Consider the following 26281-nt stretch of genomic DNA (forward strand, 5'->3'; position numbering starts at 1 on the left):
TCCTTTCTAACATGTCAGCTATACTTTTTTTTTAACTTCTTTTAGTTGCTGCCCTAGAGTATGAAATACAAATTTACAGCTAATGCAATTCCAAACTACACTATATCAAACTACACATATATCAGATATATATACATATATATCTACTTATCATATATATATATTTATAAATGTATACAAAATCAAATACATTGTTGATGTTATTTTGAACAAACTGTCACCTGTTAGATCAAGAATAAGAAAAAATGGAACTTTTTACCTCCACTTACACCTTTTTTATGCTTTTCCTTTCTTTATATAGATCTGAGTATCATTATGAGAAACATTGGGCTGGATGAAGCACAAGCTGGAATCAAGGTTGCCAGGAGAAATATCAATAATCTCAGATATGCAGATGACACCACGCTTATGGCAGAAAGTGAAGAGGAACTAAAAAGCCTCTTGATGAAAGTGAAAGAAGAGAGTGAAAAAGTTGGATTAAAGCTCAATATTCAGAAAACTAAGATCATGGCATCTGGTCCCATCTCTTCATGGGAAATAGATAGGGAAACAGTGGAAACAGAGTCAGACTTTATTTTTCTGGGCTCCAAAATCACTGGAGATGGTGATTGCAGCCATGAAATTAAAAGACGCTTACTCCTTGGAAGGAAAGTTATGACCAACCTAGACATCATATTAAAAAGCACAGACATTACTTTGCCAACAAAGGTCCGTCTAGTCAAGGCTATGGTTTTTCCATTAGTCATGTATGGATGTGAGAGTCGGACTATAAACAAAGCTGAGCACAGAAGAATTGATGTTTTTGAACTGTGGTGTTGGAGAAGACTCTTGAGAGTCCCTTGGACTGCAAGGAGATCCAACCAGTCCATCCTAAAGGAGATCAGTCCTGGGTGTTCATTGGAGGGACTGATGCTGAAGCTGAAACTCCAGTACTTTGGCCACTTCATGAGAAGAGTTGACTCACTGGAAAAGACCTTGATGCTGGGAGGGATTGGGGGCAGGAGGAGAAGGGGACGACAGAGGATGAGACAGTTGGATGGCATCACCGACTCAATGGATATGTGTTTGAGTAATCTTCAGGATTTGGTGATGGACAGGGAGGCCTGGCGTACTGTGATTCATGGGGTCGCAAAGACTTGGACATGACTGAGCGACCGAACTGAACTGAGTATCTAATTTACATTATTTTTTTCTCTAAACAAATAATTTTAACATTTTTTACAAAGTCAATCTTACCAGCAATATATTCAATTTTGTTTGAAAAAGTCAATTTCTGCTTCACTTTTAAAGATAATTTTACAGAGCATACAGAACTCTAGGTTGATCAATTTTTTTCATCTTAAAACATTAAATATAGTTAGCCCTCGATATACTAGGGTTCCACATCCTCAGGTTCAACCAACCTTGGATTGGGTACTACTTTTACGATCCACGGTTGGTTAAATCCGAGGACACAGGACTCGCAGATATGAGAGTCAGCTGTCCTTGCTATTTTATGTAAGGGTGTTGAGCATCCATGGATTTTGGCATCCGTGGAGGATACTGGAACCGACTCCCCATTAGATACCAAGGGATGGCTGCATTTCACTGTAATCTCCTGTTGCTTGCATAGTTTGTGAGGGAAAGGTAAATGTAATTCCTCTTTGCTCCTCTATGGAGAAGGTGGTTTTTCTTCTTTCTGGTTTCTTTCAGGATTTTTTCCCTTGATTTTCCATAGTTGAAAATGCCTAGGTATACTTTTTGTTCATTTTTTTTGTGGGGAGCAGTTATCCTGCTTGAGGCTCACTGAGATTCCTGGATCTGTAGTTTTGTGTCTGACATTAATTTGGGGAAATTGTTAGTTATTATTGTGTGAATTTTCCTTTCTCTCTTCTGATGTTGGTGCTTCCATTATGCATATATTATACCTTTTATAGATGTCCCAACAGTACTTGAGGGTTGGTTTTATTTTTACTGTTTCAGTCTCTGATCTCTCTGCTTTTCAGTTTTGGAGGTGCCTTTTTATTTATTTACTAATGGCTGTTCTGCGTCTTTGTGGCTGCACAGGCTTTTCTCTAGTTGCAGCGAGTGGAGGCTACTCTCCAGTTGCAGGGTAGGACTGCTCACTGCGGCGGCTCCTCTTGTCTGCAGCTCAGGGTCTGGGGCGCACAGGCTTCGGCGGCTGCAGCACATGGGCTCACTGGTTGCAGCTCCCAGGCTCTAAAACAGGCTCAACAGCTGTGCACGTGGGCTCATCTCTTCAGTATGTCGGATTCTTCCCGATGAGGGTTCAAACTCATGTCTCCTGCATTGGCAGATGAGTTCTTTACCACTGAGCCACCAGGGAACCCTGGAAGTTTCTACTGAGACATCTTCAAGCTTGCAGATTCTTTCATCAGCCATGTCCAGTGTTTTTATGTTCATCAAAGGCATCCTTCATTTCTGTTACAGTATTTTTTCTTTTTGGTTCCTTAGACGTTCTGTCTCTCTTCTGACAGTCCCCATCTGTTCTTGCATGCTGTCTACTTTATCCATTAGCATCCTTAGTGTAGTAATCATAGTTGTTTCAAATCCCTGGTCTGATAATTCAACATCCCTGTCCTTTCTGATTTTGATGTTCTATCTCTTCAAATTGTATATTTTGAACAGATATTTTCAAATATCTTTGAAACGCTATTGGTATTTTACCTTTTGGTAATGCCTTGTAATTTTTTCTTGATAGTCTTTTTTTTTAATATTTCCTTTTAAAATCTGTAATAATATGGACTTCTAGCCTCATAAAATAACAAGCTTATCACTCAAGGTTGCTGTGCAGGCTGTCTAGAGGGGCCTATGGTCTCTGTCACAATAAGTTTACAGTCTATAGTCCACATGCTGGAAAAATTATTTTAATATTTTAAAAATATTTATTTTTCTCTCTCCTTGTCATTATCTCATTTAAGACTAACATGCAAAACTAAAATTGGTAAGGTAAGTGATTTCAAGTTAAATAAACTGAAAATGGTTTGCTTCATATATATGCATGTATAAAAACACCTACCTATGTGTATATATGCATTCATATGTGAATTTATACACATACTATATCTATCTATTTATCTTAAAAAAACTCATTTTCTCTTCCACACAAGAAAAATGAGGCACTAGTATCTTATAGTGTCAGATCCTGGGGAGAAAGATGAGAATTTTTTTTGGAACAATAATTTGTATATTATATTTGAAGTACATTAAAGCATACTCTCAACAATGAACTCTTAAATTTTTAAATCATTTGATAATTGACTCAAGTAATAGTTAAGCCAATTTTTATTCTAAAATAGTAGATTAAAGATATTTTTAAAAGAGACATTATTTCCAAGTGTTATTAATTTTAAATAGGCAAATGATCTTACCAAAATTGAGTAGAGTCTAAAAGCAATGAAGATCATGTGTTGCTTAAGAACAGATAGGATCCATGTTAGGTGAGTATAAAAGTGATACACCACCATATAACATACATTATATATAATATCAAGTTGTGCCAAACAATATCATAAAAACATTTATTATTCTGCTCAAAAGCCTTTTCCAAATATCCTTATTTACAAATATAAAAGAATATTGGAACTAATATTGCGGAGGACATCTCCTCATGGCAAAAAATCAACAAAGCAAATTAATAAACAGCCTAGCAAAATGCAGCAAGCACTAGAGATTCTCTAGCTTTTCTGCCTCAGGCAATCTGACAGACAATGTAGTTCAAACAAAGCGTTTGCCCTTCTGTAAAATTCACATTTAGAAATGCAGAGAAGCTCTTCAAGCAGACATGGTTACACTGCTTTCCGCAACAGTGTGAGGCTTTCTATTGATCAATTGTGCGATGCTACCCGCTTCAGTGCGTGCCCTAACACACTGAGGAGACGCCAGGAAGCAGAGCACTCAGGGAGGCACAAATCTCACCTCTCAGACCGTCTTGGTTAGGAAGTTCAAGAGTTCTATTAGATTACAAAATGTTACAAAATCATACCGGAAGAGTTTCTAAGGACTTGGTATACCTTTGGAATTTGCATGCATGCATGCTCAGTTGCTTCAGCTGTGTCAGACTCTGCGACTTATGAACTGTAGCCCGCCAGGCTCCTCTGTCCATGGGGTTCTCCAGACAAGAATACTGGACTCGGATGCTTATGCCCTCCTCCAGGGGATCTTCCCAACCCAGGGATCGAATCTGCATCTCTTTATGCCTCCTGCATTGGCGGGGGGGTTCTCTACAGTTAGTGCCACCTCGGAAACCCCTTGTAATCTGATGTATCTTTAATTCAAAATATATTTTAAAAATATTTAGAATCATAGAAATTCAGGTCAGGATATATCTGAATCTCTTGTCCTCACTTTTCGCTTTCAGTACTAAATGATTTTATGATCCAGTACAAACTGTTTGCATTTTCTTAGAGAAAGGTAATTTTTAAAATAATGTCTTCAGATGCTTTAAAATAAAAATATTTTTATTGGTCTACAACCCAACAGTGTGACATAAAACTGTGAACTTTTATTGAGTGTGAAATCCTTGTGTGCACGCTAAGTCACTTCAGACCTGTTCGATTCTTTGAGACTCCATGGACTGTAGCCCACCAGGCTCTTCTGTCTGCGGGATTTTCCAGGCAAGAATACTGGAGTGGGTTCCTGTGTTTCTCCTGGGGATCTTCCAGATCCAAGGAACCTGTGTCTCTATGTCTCCTGCATTGGCAGGTGAATTCTTTACCACTAGCACCACCAAATCCTAGAGTATTTCAATAATATATATCTATAAATTATTATATCATTTAATAATTCAACCCATATTTCTGAAATATTAATTTTTCATATTGCTCTAAAAGGAAAAAAACATTAGTTTAATAATAAGCCATTAAAATAATTAAATATGAAATTAGCAGAATTTAATTAAAGGAAATATTACTTGAAAATAATTTAGGTTGTTTAAGTCTAAGTCAATAAATGCCATGGTCAATAATTTAAAATACTGAGGTCGAGTAAGTGTGTGTAGGTATACAAAAACAGCATGTTATACACCTTAAATATATACAAACTTTATTTTATTTGCTGGAGAGGGTACGGAGAAAAGGGAAACCTCTTACACTGTTGGTGGGAATGCAAACTAGTACAGCTGCTATGGAGAACAGTGTGGAGATTTCTTAAAAAACTGGAAATAGAACTGCCATATGACCCAGCAATCCCACTCCTGGGCATACACACTGAGGAAACCAGATCTGAAAGAGACATGTGCACCCCAATGTTCATCGCAGCACTGTTTATAATAGCCAGGACATGGAAGCAACCTAGATGCCCATCAGCAGACGAATGGATAAGGAAGCTGTGGTACATATACACCATGGAATATTACTCAGCCATTAAAAAGAATTCATTTGAATCAGTTCTAATGAGATGGATGAAACTGGAGCCCATCATACAGAGTGAAGTAAGCCAGAAAGATAAATACCAATACAGTATACTAACACAAATATATGGAATTTAAAAAGATGGTAACAATAACCCTATATGCAAAACAGAAAAAGAGACACAGATGTACAGAACAGACTTTTGGACTCTATGGGAGAAGGCGAGGGTGGGATGTTTCGAGAGAATAGCACCAAAACATGTATATTATCTATGGTGAAACAGATCACCAGCCCAGGTGGGATGCATGAGACAAGTGCTCGGGCCTGGTGCACTGGGAAGACCCAGAGGGATGGGGTAGAGAGGGAGGTGGGAGGGGGGATCGGGATGGGGAATACATGTAAATCCATGGCTGATTCATGTCAATGTATGACAAAAACCACTACAATATTGTAAAGTAATTAGCCTCCAACTAATAAAAATAAAGGAAAAAAAAAAAAAAAAGAATACTGAGTCTTGGTGACTCAGTAGGAAAGATTTTGTCTGCAATGCAGAAGATGCAGTTTTGATCCCCGAGTTGGGAAGTTCCCCGGAAAGAGGAAATGGCAACCCTCTCCAGTATTCTTGCCGTGGAAATTCCTTGGACAGAGGAGTCTGGCGGGCTAGTCTACAGGGTCGAAGAGAGTCGGACACAACTTAGCGACTAAACAACAACATTGTTTGGAGCCACTGCCTTGATTCCTGCTGTCGTTTTTACCTATTATTGCCTTTGCTCCAAAACAAAGTGAAAATGACAAGTAATATGTTAGTGTTATATTGAAAAGTGTGCTATGTGGACAATCCTGGGGTCCAGTGTTGCAAATGCAGGCTTCTCTCAGGCCCACAACACCTATTCTGTCCTGAAACTCTGCCAACGTCTATTTCATGTGCAGTCCTCTTATTCCTTCCTCTCCACAACTTCACTCCTCGTTCAAGAGCAAGACTCTTGCTCTTTCTTGTCTTAAATATTTCCATTTGTTTTTCCATCTGCCTTCATTCCCTTCATCTTCCACTGTCTTGTTTACACTGGTTTTAGACTTATATTTTTAACCCAAATGTTTTATCATGCCCCTTCATTTATCATGCCTTCAGCTAGTCAGTCAGCATTAGACACTAAGTTGTGTCTGACTCTTTGTGACACCTGTAGCCTGCCAGGCTCCCCTGTCCACGGAACTCTCCAGGCAAGAATGCTGGAGTGGGTTTCCATTTCCTCCTCCAGAGGCTCTTAACCCAGGGATCAAACCTGGGTCTCCTGCATTGCGGGCAGATTCTTTACCGTCTGAGCCACAAGGCATTAAAACCATTTAATTACACCTTAAAATTAAGTTCTCACTCCTTAGCAAGGACTTGATGACTTCAGTTCCTTCCTGGAAATTCAATCTCATCTTTCTCTACATTAACCTTGAACACAAGTTAGCGTCCAGCCATGTACAAAGTCTTTCAGTTGTCTTGAATATAAATGTGCTATTTAAAGGTGATGCTAAAGCTGAAGCTCCAACACTTTGGCCACCTGATGTGAACAGCTGACTTATTAGAAAAGACCTGGATACTCAGAAAGATTGAGGGCAGGAGGAGAAGGGGGCGACAGAGGATGAGATGGTTAGATAGCATCACTGACTCAATGAACACGAATTTGGGCAAACTCCGGAGATAGTGGAGGACAGAGGAGCCTGGCATGCTGCAGTTTATGAGCTTGCAAAGAGTCAGATATGACTTAGCGATGGTACAACATTCAAAGGTTACAGAGTCTTTTACAGAATAATCTTCTTGGAGCATCCTTCAGCTTCCTATCAAGCTCACAATCATTCATCAAGACCAACGAACAAGCCTCCCTTAACCTTCCCCGAATGACTCATGCACAGTTAATAGCCTGTCGCTGATGGTGGTGGTAGGTGGTGTTTCTCAAGCCCTTAACAGTGTGATCTGAATTCAGATGGCTTCCCGACTCATTATGAAATCTGGTTGTGTTCTTACAGTGGACTCAGTAAGTAAATTATTGAGGTGTTCCTTTATTAATTCATGTCATTTATTTATCAATTCTCTACATAACTAGACTCCTATATAGGATTTTTTTTTTTTCATTTTAAGTATATGCTTTTCACAGTGCAGACCAGTAGATACCTGTTAAGTGATTGACTCTTTCATATCTGATGAGAAAAGAAAAGATTAAAGATAAAGAAGAGGATAGCATATAGCTGCACTGGGTTATATGTTCTGAAAGGGAGGGCATACTTCTGTGTATCACTTAATAAGACCAAACATCAGAGAAGCTGCTTCACTTGCAGATGAAAATAGTTCATTAGATTTTAGTCGTTCTACTACTACTTAGTTTATAGAACTTTCAGGAGGAATCTGATATGGGCTGAAGGGCATAGTGATATTTTCTCCAATTAAGTCCAAGTTTTTCAGAGGGATTTTCTTTGCATACTTAGCAAATTTAGAATGAACAAATTAAGGTTTACTGTAAAATTTAAAAATCATCCTACTACTATGTTATATATCTTTCCCTTTAGCCTAACTGTGCATATTAAACTCAATATTCACATTAAATGCAGGTCTAACTCACAAGCATAAAATAAATTTTCACTAATTAGTATACAGATAAATAACTGAAAAAAAAGCATATTTGCTAATTTTTTTTAATTTTAAAGTATCTCATCAGTTTACTGTCATGACAATTGAGATTAGATACTGCCTATTGAGGTATTCAGTTTCTTCCTTTAAAGATAGTTATATTTTGAAAAGTCAAAGAACTTAACTTTCAGACTTTTTTCAAGTATATTCAAATGAACCAGAATACAAACTGCACTCTTCTTTCTTATTAATCTTACTAGTAATTCTTATGTCTCCTGACATTTTACTAATCTCCTATGTTTGTTTTAATTAGGTCAGAGTTTTTATTTTTGAGAATAAACACGTTAGAAGATAGTTTAATAAAATTCTCTTCATTGGGATAGAGATTATTGATCTTCCAGTAAGAGAAAAGGTGAAAAATTTACTAAAGTTTTAGATTATTTCAAGTATTACATATCAATCTCTTTTGAAAGCCTGAGTCCTAAGTGTTCATAATTACAATTTAAGTATTGGTGTTACCCTATATATTGCATGCTTTAATATTCTGGTCACAATACTTGGATAAAAAGTGTATAATTGCTTCCTTACAAAAATTTTATATCTGTTTTCCAATAGCTGCTTCCTTATATTTGTATATCACTGAAAAATATGAAATGTGTATCATTGAAAAGATCAATATAACTCATTTTTTAAGCTCCTTGTGACAGACTTTCATGTTTACTGTCTGACAATCCCAACATGTTCATAATCAATAATCACAAGTTCCGTTGTCAGGCGGCACAGTGGTAAAGAATCTGCCTGCCAATGCAGGAGACACAAGAGACACAGATTTGATCCTTGGGTCAGGAAAATACTCTGGAGAAGGAAATGGCAACCCACTCCAGTATTCTTGCCTGGAAAATTCCATGGATGGAGGAGCCTGATGGGCTACACTCCACAGGGTCACAAAGAGCCAGACACACCTGAACATGCACACACCACTCAAATATTAAAATACATCACACCACGGAATATTACTCAGCCATTAAAAAGAATTCATTTGAATCAGTTCTAATGAGATGGATGGAACTGGAGTCCATCATACAGAGTGAAGTAAGCCAGAAAGATAAACACCAATACAGTATACTAACGCATACATATGGAATTTAGAAAGATGGTAACGATAACCCAATATGCAAAACAGAAAAAGAGACACAGATGTACAGAACAGACTTTTGGACTCTGTGGGAGAAGGCGAGGGTGGGGTGTTTCGAGAGAACAGCATTGAAACAAATATACTATCAAGGGTGAAACAGATCACCAGCCCAGGTGGGATGCATGAGACAAGTGCTCGGGGCTGGTGCACTGCGAAGACCCAGAGGGATCGGGTGGAGAAAGAGGTGGGAGGGGGGATCGGGATGGGGAATACATGTAAATCCATGGCTGATTCATGTCAATGTATGGCAAAAACCACTACAATATTGTAAAGTAATTAGCCTCCAACTAATAAAAATAAATGGGAAAAAATACATTATGAAATGCATCTTCTAGAGAAAATAATTATGGATAAAATTACACTAGAATTAGAATTAACTATAACAGTCACCGTTGTCTGTCTACTCGGCATCCAGTTCCAGCTCCTTCATTCCTAACAGAATCTGATTTTGCTCGTTGGGTGTCCCTATGTCATGCCGCCCAAGTGCCCAGGTAGGCATCGCTCACTCTCAGTATCATGGTAGAATTTGTTACTCCTAGGGTTATAGTCTCCTTGCTCATGATTAGTTTAAGAAAGACAATATGACCTAAATATACCCAGTGTCTTGCAAACAGAAGTCTTCTGGTGGCTTCAGAGGAACGTTTTCTAACTGGAGGTGACCGCCAGATGAATCTAGCCCCTTCTCCGGGGGCCGCTGTGTTGTCTGGGTGTCACAATTCAGACACGCTACAGCTATCATTCCAGTAGACTGAAGATGAGGGCAACCATACAAATGGCAGAGCAGAGACAGGAAAAGGGGAAAAAGAAAAGAACCCAGGTCCTGAATTTTCATTCTTGAGCAAGAAGCAAGAATGAACCTACCCTGGAGCCATTTTCTTTTTCTGGACATGCTGTAATACGTGAGCATGCTCTTCTTTAAGTTGTTTGAATTGGAGTTTCTTTTGCTTTCAACCAAAATCATTCTAACTTACAGCAGAGAGCTGAGCTGCCCTCACTGAACCAACAGGAAACGGCTGTCGTCTCGGGGTGGCCAGCACAAGCTAGGGTGATGTCCAGAACCTGGTCAGCCTCCTGCTTCTCACGCTGGTGCTCTTTCTACCAGGTTATGTGGCAGCTACTGCTCTGAAACCCACGCTATTTAATAATGGCAAACGATGGCTAATCGAGACGTCATCACAGGAAGGAGAATTCAACTACAAAAGAGCCTCAGACTGCAGGGAGGATGAAAGGTATCCCAGAAAACTCTTTACGTTATTACTCCAAAATTATTTTGAAGTTGTCTATTACAGAAAAAAAAAAAAAACACCAAAAAAGAAAATCTATTTTCAGGGCTAAGAAATGCAGAACATCAGTGCAAAGGAAAAATAAGCACTCAAACAGGAAATCTCTACAGCTCTTTCCTCCCTCCTCCCTCCTGGTCTCTCTCTCTCAACATGTTTCGCTGACTCTAAAAACAAAAAGGCACGAAACAGCTCTGTCAGCCCCAGCATCATTCTCGCTCTGAGAGGCAGAGCTTTGCCACACAGACACTAGCAGAGACACCACAGCCTAGGACTTTACTTACTAGATGCACAACTTTGAATCTTTTAGTGACAGTAATGGGTTGAATAGCGCTCCCTCCCAATGGTATGTCCAGGTCCTAAACCCCAGACCATGTGAATGGGAATTTATTTGGGAAAAGGGGTCTTTGCAGGTGTGATTAAGGGTAGGATCTTGAGAGGGGAGCACCCTGGATTCAGTGAGGACACCGCAGCTGATTACCAGAGTCCTGAGAACAGAGGAGGAGATGGAGCTGTGAGGCAGGATACAGTGGACGCGGCCACATGTGTGTAGACTGAATGGACCCCTGGAGCCAGCAGAGGCCGAGGATCCTCTCAGAGACTCTGGGGGTGCAGCCCAGCCAACACCCTGACCCTTGACCTCTGACCCTCAGAAATGGGAGAAAATAAACTGCAATTTTAAGACAAATGGAAAATTCTGAAAGAGATGGGAATACCAGACCACCTGACCTGCCTCTTGAGAAACCTGTATGCAGGTCAGGAAGCAACAGTTAGAACTAGACATGGAACAACAGACTGGTTCCAAATAGGAAAAGGAGTACGTCAAGGCTGTATATTGTCACCCTGCTTATTTAACTTATATGCAGAGTACATCATGAGAAACACTGGGCTGGAGGAAGCACAAGCTGGAATCAAGACTGCCAGGAGAAATATCAATAACCTCAGATATGCAGATGACACCACCCGTATGGCAGAAAGCGAAGAACTAAAGAGCCTCTTGATGAAAGTGAAGGAGGAGAGTGAAAAAGTTGGCTTAAAGCTCAACATTCAGAAAACTAAGATCATGGCATCCAGTCCCATCACTACATGGCAAATAGATGGGGAAACAGTGGAAACAGTGGCTGACTTTATTTTTGGGGGCTCCAAAATCACCGTGGATGGTGATTGCAGCTATGAAATTAAAAGACGGCTTGCTCCTTGGAAGGAACGTTATGACCAACCTAGATAGCATATTAAAAAGCAGAGACATTACTTTGTCAACAAAGGTCCTTCTAGTCAAAGGCTATGGTTTTTCCAGTGGTCATGTATGGATGTGAGAGTTGGGCTATAAAGAAAGCTGAGCTGAAATGAACTGAAGACAAATCTGCAGTAGTCTGTTCAGCTAACCTAGGAAACTTACATGATTCAGTTCAGTTCAGGTCAGTTACTCAGTCGTGTCCGACTCTTTGCGACCCCATGGACGGCAGCACGCCAGGCCTCCCTGTCCATTGCCAACTCCCAGAGTTTACTCAAACTCATGTCCATTGAGGCAATGATACTATCCAGCCATCTCATCCTCTGTCGTACCCTTCTCCTCTCGCCTTCAATCTTTCCCAGCATCAGGATCTTTTCAAACGAGTCAGCTCTTTGCATCAGGTGGCCAAAGTATTGGAGTTTCAGCTTCAGCATGAGTCCTTCCAATGAACACCCAGGACTGATCTCCTTTAGGATGGACTGGTTGGATCTCCTTTCAGTCCAAGGGACTCTCAAGAGTCTTCTCCAAGATGATCACACAGTGTTATTTGAATTTGGACAGCCAATTTGTGCTTTAAAGTCAGTTGTCTTGAATGAAGGTAAAATGACAGGAAGAAAATGACCAAAAAATGTCTATATAGACCTATTTCTCTAGTAAGATATTAGTTTCCTAAGAACCAAAGAACATGTCTGTATTTACTTTGAGTTACCTAAAGCATAGCTAACATCAGAAAGTGTCTAAACGTAGTTCTCAAAATTGATAGACTCCATGAGAAAAATCACGTTTACCCCAGCAGGCTAAAAAAAAAATAACATCATTGATACAGTTCAATACCTTTATGAGGAAAAAACCCTAAATATATGAAGTATAGAAAGGGATTTTATTTAAAATTGATTCACCAAAACTTATTTTACTTTATGCACAAGTACTAGACTCAGTCCCTTCACTACTGGAAGCACGGCAAAGGTGCTCTTGGTCAGGTGGCACAGGTCCTGGGCAGGAAGGTGAGAAAAGGACCAAGAAAGGAGGAGACAGAACTAGCCATATTTGCAGAAAATATGATCACTGATATGTACATACTAACAGTGTTAAGAGAAAAAAAAACTATTAAAACAACAAAAGTATATGGCAGTTATCAGGCTACAGTCATGGAATGGAATGCCATGGAATTATCCAGGCAAGAATACTGGAGTGGGGTGCCATTCCCTTCTCCAGAGGATCGGAACCCAGAACTCCTGCATCGCAGGAAGATTCTTTACTGTCTGAGACACCAGGGAAGCCCAGAGTAAGAAAAGTATACTCCATACCCTTAGGTAAACTGCTAAGGTGCCTTTATAAAGTAAGAACTGACCATGTTTGGGAAACAATTGCTCTAACAAATGCTATAACATCATGTGATCTGGCGGCAATTTAAGACAAGAGGCATGTTACTGGTCCAAGAACAAACATGCAGGCAGTACAGAGTAGAGAGATCAGAGAAAAACGTATGTGTGTGAGTATCATCTCCTGGGAAGCCCTGAGAAACACATGCCACCACAATAACTGAGAGAATAGCTCATTTAACAAATAGGCGAGGGTGGGATGTCCTGAGAGAACAGCATTGAAACAAGTATACTATCAAGGGTGAAACAGACCACCAGCCCAGGTTGGATGCGTGAGACAGGTGCTCGGGGCTGGCGCACTGGGAAGACCCAGAGGGATGGGATGGGGAGGGAGGCAGGAGGGGAGATCGGGATGGGGAACACATGTAAATCCATGGCTGATTCATGTCAATGTATGGCAAAAACCACTACAATATTGTAAAGGAATTAGCCTCCAACTAATAAAAATAAATGGAAAAAAAAACCAAACAAATAGACTAGTGAAAACTGGGTCCCTAAGTATTAAAAAAAAAAATGGAGTCCCTAACTCCATATAAGATCTGGAGAGCAGATAGATGAAAGACAAAACTATAATCCTAATTGAATAAAATGTTGGATGATACCTTTGTGATGTATGGTGTAGGGAAGTATTTCTTAAAGAAAGCTGCTGAAGCCCAAGTCATGACAAATTTGAATATGTCCAAGATTGCAGATTTCTGTTTATTACTGGACTCCATAAAGTGAATAGACAGTTGACAGACATGAGAATTTATTTATAACATCTAAAACTGAAGTAAGACTAGTGTTTAGAATAGACAAGAAAACCTCATAAAACAGCCAGAAAAAATAAAGGGATCCCAGTATGACATGGACCAAACAGTTCACAGAAGAATAAATTTGGAACACAATTATGCACAGGAAGAAGTTCTCAAATTCATTGGTAATAGAAAAACATTATGTTCAAACACTATTGAATATCACTTCACACTCACCAAATTGGGAAAACTTTATGAATAATAGTAGGTGTCAATGAAAATGTGAGAATACAGAACCGTCATGTACCCAGTAGATATATAGAGTGGAGATGCTTTCTGGAAATTCATCTGGTTGGACATATTCAGGCACTCCCACACTCAACACAATGATCTCATTCTTTTTATATATCCCAGAAAATTGCTCGCCTTAGGTCATAAAGACACAGAACCAAAATCTTAATTACTGCACAGTCTGAGGTAATGAGCAGTAGGTGGCTATCTAGTTTCTATCACTGGGAAAAATGGAGAAGTAAAATACAATGGATGTAAACTATGGGGTACAATGTAACAGAAGCAACTGACAAATAGGTCTTAAAAGTCATAATGCAGCAAGAATTAAAAATAAGAAACACAATAAATTATAATACAATATTACTTAAGTGAATTTACAAAGCAGGACATGTTCAAGAAATCAACAGTATACACTTATAAGAGTCACAAAAAGGTTCCCATCAAACTCATTATAATGATAATGGAAGTGGAGAGATGAGTGGGATTAAGGAATGAGATTAAAGTAGATTGATTAATCAAATATTATAGAGATGAATGATGATAGCAATTAAATCAATCTTTGCAGCTGAGTTCTACCACACTAGAAAAACAGAAACAAGGAAGGAAGGAGGGAAAGGGAAGAAAGGGAGGGAGAGAGGAAAGGAGGGAGGGAGGGAAATCCACTTCCTATAGAAAGTCAACTGAATGATATGTGAAATTCTAGCAGGTCAACTGCTATTAATCATATGACAATTACAACTTCCCAGTGCTCGGAGTTAGTCTTCTGCTCAACTCTCTATGGCCTAGTATGTGATAACTCCTAATACAGCTAAGGGGAACAATTATGTTTCTAAGGACACAGAGTGGAAAAGAGTATGATCATTGTTTTACTTGTTTAGTAGCTAAGCTGTGTCCAACTTTCTGCAACCCCCTGGACTGTAGACTCCGCTGTCCATGGAATTTCCTAGGCAAGAATACTGGAGCGGGTTGCCATTAAAGTGAAAGCAACATTCCAATTATTGTTTGAATGTGATTAAAGTGTATAAAATATCCAAGCTTTGGGGATAATAATGCGTCTGACCTCATGAGTTTACTTGCAAGGTGGAATTCGAATAAAAGAGAGCAAAGTTGGCTTTTAGGTCCACCATCAGCGAGTCGGCTGTACCAGCTCTAAGACTAGGAGAACTTCATGGAGGCTCCAGGATTAGGACAATTCCCACTTAACCAAGAAAACCTTTTTATGAAAGGGTAAAAGGATTAGTGGAGAATTACAGGCTACTGCAAATCCGATTAAATTTTAATTTTATAGTACCCGGATTTCTATGATTAACTTGTTTCAAAGGAAAAGTAGGGGGAAAATAGTTGCATAACACTTAACAATCTCTCTCTTTCTCTGTCTCCGAATAAATGGGGGGAAAACATTAATTTCCCTGAATATTGTATATAAGGAATTCAATCACCTCTTCAGGACAGACATCAAATTATGTATGAAAAGAATTTTTACACATAATTTAACAAATGCAATAATTATCATCAAAACAAGAATTTCACTGACTCTCAAAGCCTATGGTTCCCTAAACTAAGAATATGTTCTCTAAATAAAATCAGGTTAGAGGCTATTATTGGTCTGTAACTTAAGACTGTTTCATGGGCAATTAAAATTTTACCTTTTGTTACTGAAGTATTAGATGTAAAAAGGATTTATAATTTTTTAAATTTTATATAAATTTGAAACAAATATTAAACGTCATTATTTATAAAATAAAAGATGCTATATAGATATTTATAGCAAGGTACAAAGTAATAATTCAAGAATAAAGTCTCACTGAAACATCCTTCAAATTGTAAGTTGTAAATAAATATGCATTCATTACTTGAAATATAATACATTACGTTCCATTAATGGTAGAAAAACAATCTATCCTCAGTGAACATTATGCAATTATCATTTCTCCTGCTGCATCTGTCAGATATTACACAATTAAGTAGATTTTGTTAATGGGTAAAAAGAGATTTTTAAAAACTCCAGATGCATTGATGATATTCTGAAATAATAATTAAGGGCATTGGCTCTAAATCCATTAAATATGTGTAAAAACGCTTCAGAAATGATGGAAATGATGTCATAACAAAATCACACTGTTGAATATTCTTTCACAAATTACTATCTGATTTACCATGGAAAATGGCTTGTTTGAAACTACAAATTACTTTATCATGCAAATTGGTCTCAGAATTTTTCTGAAGTTGGTATGAAAAATGTCCCTGGTTTCAAAGATGCAAAATCTGAGGCAGAAATGACTTGTATAACCATAACTGTTTTACATTTACACATCATCTTACATGAAATTGTCATCTCACTTTCTGAGCTATAATATTATTTGCATTTTACAGATAGGAAAGTGAGAGAAAGACACTGTTTAAATCACACTATGCTTCCCCTGATGTAGTACCACTGTGGAAGACCGCCTACACACAAGTGAGTAGTTTAAAAAAGTGAACAAAGACAGTAATTTTCCTAACATAAATCCTACTGCTGCATACTCTAAATCAAGCCCAGAATACTCTTACAGGTATTTTCTAAGAGTGTGATTCCATATTTCTCAGTGAAGAGATGACTCTCATGGACCAGTAGGTAATAAACAAATCCTGATGACTGAGTGGTTGCTTTTCTAAGACTTCCTTAAACCACACAGAATGATCATTACTGAAGATTACTTAGATGCTGCAAAATTTCAACTGGCCTTGACTCAAATACTACAAAGATAAAGTCTAACTCTGCAAGTTCCCTATTATTTCGAGAGCACAACTTCACAAATTCTCTCTATCCAGAAGTCTTTACCCATAGCCTTTCTTGCTGATCTCCACCTCTGTCAGTCAAGTGCATCCAGCCTTGGACATAGCCCCCTTCATCTTATCCTACATCAAGCCAACATTTTGTATTCCATTTCTATGAGTCTTCCCTGAATGACTAGCACTAGCACTCAGATATTATGAGACAATTAATAAATGACCATGGATTAATTGTGACTGCTGCAGGAACCAAGGTGTGTGCCCATGGAAGCTTCTGTTCAAGAAACTGAGATGTCTTCAAACTAAAGGATTATAGGAGGATGAATGAATGAATGAGTAAAGACACAAGTGGATACAATGCCTTAACCTGAATAAGTGAATATCACTCTGGGAACTTCTGGAGGGGTTTCAGGAGGATCCACACCGATGATTATTCTTCACATTAGTGCCCAGGAGGTGCTCATCTAAGCATTAAGCCATTTCTTCATGGAATCAAAGTGAAAACCTTCAAGACACCACATTGTACACAGTGCTGCTTTCACATTTCCCAATGCTTTTGCTTCTAGAGTTAAGGATATGCTCTATTTATAGGTGGCTAGTCTTCGTAAGGACATTTTCATCTTTTGACCAATTCTCTTGGATGTTTACATATAGTTAAATACTGACAAGTCCAATACGAGTAAAGTGGATGGAATAAGATGATGTTTTCAATGTCAGGTTGTCGGGGATTTAGAAATAAGACTGGTCCCAAAATGAGCATTGCTTTTCTTGCAACATGTAGAATGGGAACTTCACATAGGTCTATCTTCATTCATCCTTTTAAGGGACTTTATTTATATTTTCCTCCCCACAGACTGCACTCATATTTACTTTATTAAAATTTCTATAAACTGTTTCTTTTTCATCTGCTTAGGAAATTAAGGAAAATTTATTAGCTGATTCTATGTAAATTGCTTTAGCTCAGTTTTCATTGAGGATAAATTTGTTTTGAATATCTGTTATGACAATTATATACAGCTACATTTTCAACCCTAATGCATTTTTAATAACTCGCTTCAGCAGCTAGTGATTTGAATTTCAAATTTCTTTCTACCAAGAAGTAAAAAAAAGTACATACCATCTTATGGCAGTTTCATATAAAAATTGATTTATGCTGCAAGATCTCTCTCACAGTAAACATATCAAATGTCTAAATGAGATCATTAATACTCATAAGCTCTAGAATATGTATGTTCCACATAGAGTATAGCATTAATTTAAACCTGGTGCAGAAATAATTGTATCTTTAGATTATTTTTCAGAAGCCCCTCACTTAGGTTGGAAACAGTTCATTTGACTGATTATTTTAATTAATTGCTATCAAACACTACAGAGTACTTTAGAGCATATCAAAATAACTGGCTAATCACAAGTTTAAGGTATTTGAACATTAACAAATTGAACAATTTGGGAAATCCATAAAGGTCTATATCTTTGCTGCTGCTGCTGCTAAGTCGCTTCAGTTGTGTCCAACTCTGTGTGACCTGATGGACGGCAGCCCACCAGGCTGCCCCGTCCCTGGGGTTCTCAAGGCAAGAACACTGGAGTGGGTTGCCATTTCCTTCTGTATCTTTAGGCCATCTTGAAAATGAAGTCTCCCTCCCCCGCCCTGCCCAGTTCTAGTGATCTGATAATTGGACTGACCATCAATGCTTGAGGGAAAACAAAGATTTTAAATATGTCACATTCTTTCATACAGAGACCTTCCTTCATCGACCTATCAGAGGTTGTTGCTGTGGCTCAGTCTCTGAGTCTTGCCCGACTCTTTGTAGCATACCAGGTTCTTCTGTCCTCCACGATCTCCCAGAGTTTGCTCAAAGCCATGTTCATTGAGTTGGTCATGCAATCTAACCATCTCATTCTCTGGGTTGTCTTCAATCTTTTGTCTCCCCTTTTGTCTTCAATCTTTCTCAGCATCAGGGTCTTTTCCAGTGAGTAGGTTCTTATCATCTCATGGCCAAAGTACTGGAGCTTCAGCATCAGTTCTTCCAGTGAATATTCAGAGTTAGGACTGACTGGTTTCATCTCCTTGCTGTCCAAGGGAGTCTCAAGAGTCTTCTCTAGCACTAAAATTCCAGAAGACTTTAGAATTATCCCTTTAGAATTATTACATTTTTCAGCTAGTAATATATTTAAAGAGTCTTGGTAGTGACTATATATTTTATAATAAATAATACTGGTTAGGATTTTTATGTTTATTTTACTAGCAGTTCCTCATTTAAAAGGGACTTCTCATAATATTCTAACATTCCTTGAATTAGCTGTTTTGTTTTGTTTTTTCAGTCCAAGTTTCCAGTTTTTGGTTTGTAACTATAGATAAATTTATAGTTGAAATATCTGTGAAATATCCTGATGTCACCCTAAGGTTGGAACTAAGGTCAGTGTCTTTTAGAGAAAATGGTTTATTTTATACTGATAACGGGCTTCCCTGATAGCTCAGTTGGTAAAGAATCTGCCTGCAATGCAGAAGACCCCAGTTCAATTCCTGGGTCAGGAAGACCCTCTGGAGAAGGGATTGGCTACCCACTCCAGTATTCTTGGGCTTCCCTTGTGACTCAGCTGGTAAAGAATCCTCCTGCAATGCAGGAGACCTGGGTTTGATCCCTGCGTTAGGAAGATCCCCTGGAGAAGAGAATAGCTACCTACTCCAGTATCCTGGCCTGGAGAATTCCATGGTCTGTATAGCCCATGGGGTCGCAAAGAGTCAGACACAACTGAGCGACTTTCACTTTCATTTCACTTCAAGGCTTTTACAGATGTTAATATACACTCATCTTCATTCTGTTCAATTCTGTTCATTCATTCTGTTCAATTGATCTCCTGGGTAGTTTCACTATAATCTGGTTGCACTTGCAACTGTTTAATAGTAGATACATGTATATACCATATGTAAATACCTCAAAATCTAAATGACCTTATCTTCACCCTGTCTCTGTGAACATCACGACCATCCATCCCTCATCCAGTTCCTAAAAGTATCAAGTCTCATTCCTGTCTCTTCCATCTCCCCGATATCCGATCAGTCACTGAGTCTTTTTTCTTATTGCAGGTGCTTTACGATGTCGTGTTAGCTCCTCCTGCACAACAGTGTGCATCAGCTGCATGTGGACATGCGCCCTCCCCCGTGGCCCTGCGCTCCCCAGCCCGGCCCTCTGGGTCAGCCCCGGGCTGTACTGCCGTTCCCGCTGTTTCACACGTGGCAGTGCGTGCATGTCAGCGCCACTCTCCCAGTCCGCCCCATCCTCCCCTTCCCCCATGAGTCACACGATCATTCTCTACATTGGCATCTCTATGCCTGCCCTGGAAATAGGTTCATCCGTACCATTTTCTAGATCCCATATGTATGCGCTAATATACAACATTTGTTTGTCTCTTTCTGACTTTCTTCATTCTGTATGACAGACTCTAGGTCCATCCACGTCTCTACTAAATCTTCCTAATTCTCCTTGACTGTACCTGGAAAATATCACCAAAATCTATCTCCTCTCCACTCACTTCACCTTTCTCCATTCAGGAGTGTGTTGTCTATTCTCGGGAAACGACAGTATTACAACATCAATTATATTGTTTCTCTGTGTATATTCGATTAGCTTATCCATTTGATGTGATGTCACACAAACTATTTTTTTCTAAATACATATTTGAAGATATGAAAAACCATTTAAAACCCTTCACAACTGCTCTGTTGCTTAAAGGACAAAGGTTAAAGTCACATAGAAGGCATTTATGACCCTTCACTGACCCCATCCACGTCCTTCGAGCTTACCATCCATCACCATAGTCCTCCTCTCAAGCTTTGCCAACACTAGACAGATTCCTCAGATTTTCTTCAACTCACCATGCAGTGTAACTTTCCACTATGTTTAATCACCTTTTCGCCCTCATTTAATGGATTCGTCTCCATTATTTTGCTTTGTCAAAAACAGAGTGATCTAAAGAAGCCCCTTGGAAAGTCTTGTTATCCAGAGGTAGACAACTGTTCCCTTGTACTTTTCTTACCACATTTCATCATATTTCATTATAGTTAGCTATTTATAACCTTACTTTCTCAGACTGTAAAAACATAAGACAATAATGATAATTAACTCAACATTTTCTGACCACTCTAGTCTCCGAAGAGTTCACAGGTAGTATCTTATTTATGGCTTATAATTCCTAGAGAAGGAGGGCAACTCTCCCTACTGAGGAAAGAAGGAGAGCATCTTATCTTCATCTTCTGAACTTCAGTGTCAATTCTGTCACTAGACAGTGTAGTCTCACAGAGCTATGTATCTCGTTGCTGCTGTTCAGTCACTAAGTCGTGTCTGACTCTTTGCGACCCCGAGGACTGCAGCATGCCAGGCTTCCCTGTCTTTCACTGTCTCCCAGAGTTTGCTCAAATTCATGCCCATTGAGTCAGTGATGCTATCTGACCATATCATTTTCTGCTGCCTGCTTCTATTGCCTCCAATCCTTCCCAACATCAGGGTCTTTTCCAATGAGTCAGCTCCTTGCATCAGGTGGCCAAAGTATTTTACATATCTTTTTAAAATAGCACTTTATTTGTTATACCGAATTGGGTTTGATTGTCACTTCCCAATATTCAGGGCAAGGTTCTTTTCCTTCGTAGCAGAATGGAAATTACTCTTATAGGCAAGATGCACCTGTATGTTCCTTATCTCATCCAGTGAAAGCAAATATTTACATGGAAAGTTTTTACTTAAACTTGAGCAACATCAGAGTTGCCTAAAGGTGATATAATTTTGATGGCTAGGTACAACTTTATCATGTGTGGGTGATAAAGAATGGCAGTATTGAGTAATAGAAGAGATGATAAATGAGACTTTAAATAATGCTAGCTGTATATTAAAAAAAAAAAAAGAAGCAAAAATCAGTGTCACAGAGCTAGTTAAGACTGTAGGAAGAAGTAGTGAGGTTGACACAAATATTTTGGTTTGGATGCCTAAGAGACATTTCACATTTAACATATACAAAGTGGAAAGCGTGTGATTTTTTTTTTTTTATTACTCTAAGCCTATAATAAGACAACCAGTCAAGCATTAGGCAAAGCTTGCTAAAACAGTATCAAAATAAGAGAAGAGACCATTTATATAATTTCCTGAAAATACCCCTTAAGATTTCTTATTGCTGATGAATCATGACGAAATTGTCCTTCCATATCAGAACTGGTCTAACCTCATGGTATTAGTTTGCAATCACCAAAGAAAAAATAAGATAAAATTTCTGAAAGGAAATTTATGTCACTAGGAAACAGAATTAGGCTCTCGAATGCTGTGAAGGATAAGTTGTAATAATAGAAAACTTTAATCTTCCTAACACAGCCACCAGAAAAGTAAATTTTAGCTGTCACATACACTGAATCTAGTTATTAATGTGCTTTAGGAAGCTCCAAGCTACAGCCAGTGATATCTGTTTAGTTATTTATTAGAAGAGGAACCATTCCTATTCTCACTGTGCGCCACAGGATCTTTCGTGACTCAATTTTCACAGACTGGAGAAAGCTCACATATATAAATTGTGTATGTTTTAAAAGCATTAGTGATAGTTTTCTAACATTAATTTTTATTTAACCCATTTATATCTACGGTCATTTTTTCTTCTTCTTTTGTTAAAATGAATGCTTTCTGGTTCTGTTAAAGACCAAACCCTATCATTAAACACAGGAAACTTCTAACCATCACATCTTTGGTCTACTAGATTATTCCCACTGGCATACAAGGATATTTAATACATTTCATATTTAAAAAATGCATCTGTTATATATAGGCTCAATTTTATAGCAAAACATCTTGAAAATAATTGCCTGGGTCACTGTCTGTTTTTTACCCCTCAATCTTCTGTAAGCTACTCCAAGTGAAATTAGTCCCCATATTTCACTGAAAAAACTCTTGGCAAAGCCATTGAAGACCATGTTATAAATCCAACAGTCCCTCTTCTGTCACCTTTCTCAATCTCTACAACTAGACACAGATGACCACTCACTCAAAAACTTTTTTTAATGTATGTTCAAGTGTTTTTAGCAGTTTTCTCTTAGTTTTCAGTGGTCTACCCTCCAAGTTATTCTTCCCCACTACTGCCCGCTGTTCTCAGCTTTCTCTCCTGGCCCCTCCATCTCTGCTAATCCTCTAAGTGTGGGGATGTTACTTATCTCCTTTTTCTTCGTTTTCTCCTAACAACATTTTACCCAGTGCTCCAGAGTAAAGTACTGTCAACATGCCAATGGCAGTCAAATGAATAACTTTATCGTGACATTTCTCCCACTCAAGGCCACATCTGTTTATCTAATTGACTACTTGACATTTTAGTTTGAATGCCTAATAAACATTTCAAATTTAACATATGCTAAGTGAAGTCTTCTGATTTGTACTCAAAGGCTGCTCTTCTATCTTCCTCATCTTCATAAAATGCACCATCCTTATCTCTGTTGCTCAAGTACATGAGTCCAACCCTTCATTGACACACTACATTTAATCCGTAAGTATTTCCAGTCTGTTTTCACCAACTATATCCAAAATTTGTCCTTTAACCTCCAACTTCAATACTATCACATTCATTGAAGTTACCATCATATCTAGTCTAGACGAATAATGGCCAATATTTGCTAAATTAACCATACGACATTTTTGTCTAGTTTTGGTTTTCAGTTTTGGCTTTATCAGTCTGATAAAGTGAGTTGGAAAGGGTTTCCTCTTTATATTTTCCTTAAGAATTTATGTGGGATTCTTTTTTCACTTTAAATATGTTATAGTATTAACAAGTGAAATGATATGGTGATCAAGTTTTCTTGGTGAGAAAATCATTGAACTGTAAACTCACAGTTTTTATTAGATCTTGAGCTACTGAATAAGCCTGGGTAGTTTGTGTTTTTCCAGGAATTTATCTATTTCATTTAATTTGTCAAAAATGTTAAATCACATTTGCTCACAATATACTCTTATTATCCTTTAAATATTTGTAGAATTTGTAGTGAATAACCCCTCTACTCATCCCAGTCTTTGATTTCTTAAAATATTTTTTTCTTGATAAATTTGGTTAACAGTTTATCAAGTAAATTTTTTTTTTTTTTGGTAAAATAAGCAGCTATGGACTTTATAAACTTTCCTTATGATTATTTTGGTTTCTATTTCATTGATATTTTCTCCTCCATTTATTGTTTCTTTCTAATGTAAGAACTTACAGATATACATTTCCCTGTAAGTACTCATGCAGTTCTATATTCCACGCATACTGATATTTGTACTTTTATGATTTTTGAGTTTAGAATATTTTCTAAGAGCCTCTGTGACTACTGCATTTCCTTTTTATTACCCCTCGGAATATGCTAATTAACAAATAATTAGAGTTTACTTGATAACACTAACTTCTAATTTAAATTATTTATGGTCAGAGAACACACTCTTTATGACTTCAACCCTTTTCAATTGATTAAGACTTGTTCATATTGAATTGAAGTTATCTGTGTATGTGTGTTTTCATTGGAATAGAAGCTCTTTCAGGGTACTTGTATCTCTGTATCCCCAGTGAAGAGCCATATCCCCAGTACAAGGCATAAATCAGATACCTTATCTCTGTCTGAACTATTAACCCTAATAAGTGGTTATAATACTGGAATCACTGCAGATGGTGATTGCAGCTGTGAAATTAAAAGACGCTTACTCCTTGGAAGAAAAGTTATGACCAACCTAGACAGCATATTAAAAAGCAGAGACATTAGTTTGCCAACAAAGGTTCGTCTAGTCAAGGCTATGGTTTTTCCAGTGGTCATGTATGGATGTGAGAGTTGGACTGTAAAGAAAGCTGAGTGTAGAAGAATTGATGCTTTTGAACTGTGGTGTTGGAGAAGACTCTTGAGAGTCCCTTGGACTGCAAGGAGATCCAACCAGTCCATCCTAAAGGAGATCAGTCCTGGGTGTTCACTGGAGGGACTGATGTTGAAGCTGAAACTCCAACACTTTGGCCACCTGATGCGAAGAACTGACTCATTTGAAAAGACCTTGATGCTGGGAAAGATTGAGGGCAAGAGGAGAAGGGTACGACAGAGGATGAGATGGTTGGATGGCATCACCAACTCGATGGACATGGGTTTGGTAGATTCCGGGAGTTGATGATGGACGGGGAGGCCTGGTGCGCTGCAGTTCGTGGGGTCACAGAGTTGGACACAACTGAGCGACTGAACTGAATACTGAAATGTTGCCATTTGTCAAGTAAAAGATGGCTGAGTATGAGTGCACAGACTCTAGATGCACTGGCTAGAGAGCCGGCAGCCAGGATACATCAATGACCAGCAGGCAAGCATTCTGACCAGGAATCCACAGAACATATACTATGCTCAGTCTTTCCAAATTTTACTCAATAACTAAATGTCACAGACTTACCTGGCATTTTCTCACTAAGTCAGGTTTAAATCTATCGCCACGATCTTTATCATCATACAAAATATCACCATGACTTCAGGCTACAAATATCTTTTCCTCTAAAAATAGACATGTAATATAACGATTTTAAAATCCATGTACTCAAGAGAAAACCAAACTCCCCTGAGCTTATAAGTGTTTTGGCAGGAACTTAAACTTGGATTCTCCAGTCATAAATGTGTATTAATACATAGAATACCTCATAGAGAGTTAAAGAAGTTCACATTTTAAGCCTTATGATATAGGTTCAAGTCTAATACAAATGACTGCTAGCTATTTGTATAATACAATTGGTTAGCACATTATTGCTGAATAATCTCTTTTTAATAGATTTTACTTTTTTAGAGCAGTTTTACGTTCACTGCAACACTGAGCGGAAATTACAGAGATTTCTCTTTTATTGCCTGCCCCCACATGCACGTGGGCTCCCCAGGTGGTGCAGTGGTAAAGAATCCACCTGTCAACGCAGGAGACACAAGAAAGGCCGGTTCAATCCGTGGGTCAGGAAGATCCCCTGGAGGAGTGCACGGCAACCCACTCCAGCATTCTTGTCTGGAGAGGACCACGGACAAAGGATCCTGGAGGGCTACAGTCCATGAGGGTGCAAGAGTCGGATACGACTGAGCACACACACACGGACGGCCTCTCCCATTAGCAACACCCTCAACAGATGGCACATTTGTTATAACTCACGAATGAATCTACTTTAATACAACATAATCACCCCAAGTTCATATTGTAGAGCAAGGTTCACTCTTGGTGTTGTATATTTTATGGCTTTGGACAAATGTATAATGACATACGTTCACCATTAGAGTATCATAAAGGGTAGTTTCACTCTCCTAAAAACCTTTGTTGTTGTTCTGTTGTTAAGTAGTGTCCAACTTTTGCGGCCCCAAGGATTGCAGCAAGCCAGGGCTTCCCTGTCCTTCACAAAAAATCCTTGGTGCTATGCTTATGTATCCCTGCCACCTTCCT

The 26281-nt window shown here is 38.5% G+C and overlaps 1 protein-coding gene across 1 annotated transcript in view; it reads right to left on the reverse strand.

The window, feature by feature from the left end:
* The window catches only part of DOK6 (docking protein 6), a 393486-nt gene that overhangs the window by 246804 nt on the left and 120401 nt on the right, over positions 1-26281 (reverse strand). The gene's annotated exons all lie outside the window — the stretch shown is intronic.

This window comes from Cervus elaphus, chromosome 27, assembly GCF_910594005.1.
Source record: "Cervus elaphus chromosome 27, mCerEla1.1, whole genome shotgun sequence".
NCBI classification, from domain to species: domain Eukaryota; kingdom Metazoa; phylum Chordata; class Mammalia; order Artiodactyla; family Cervidae; genus Cervus; species Cervus elaphus.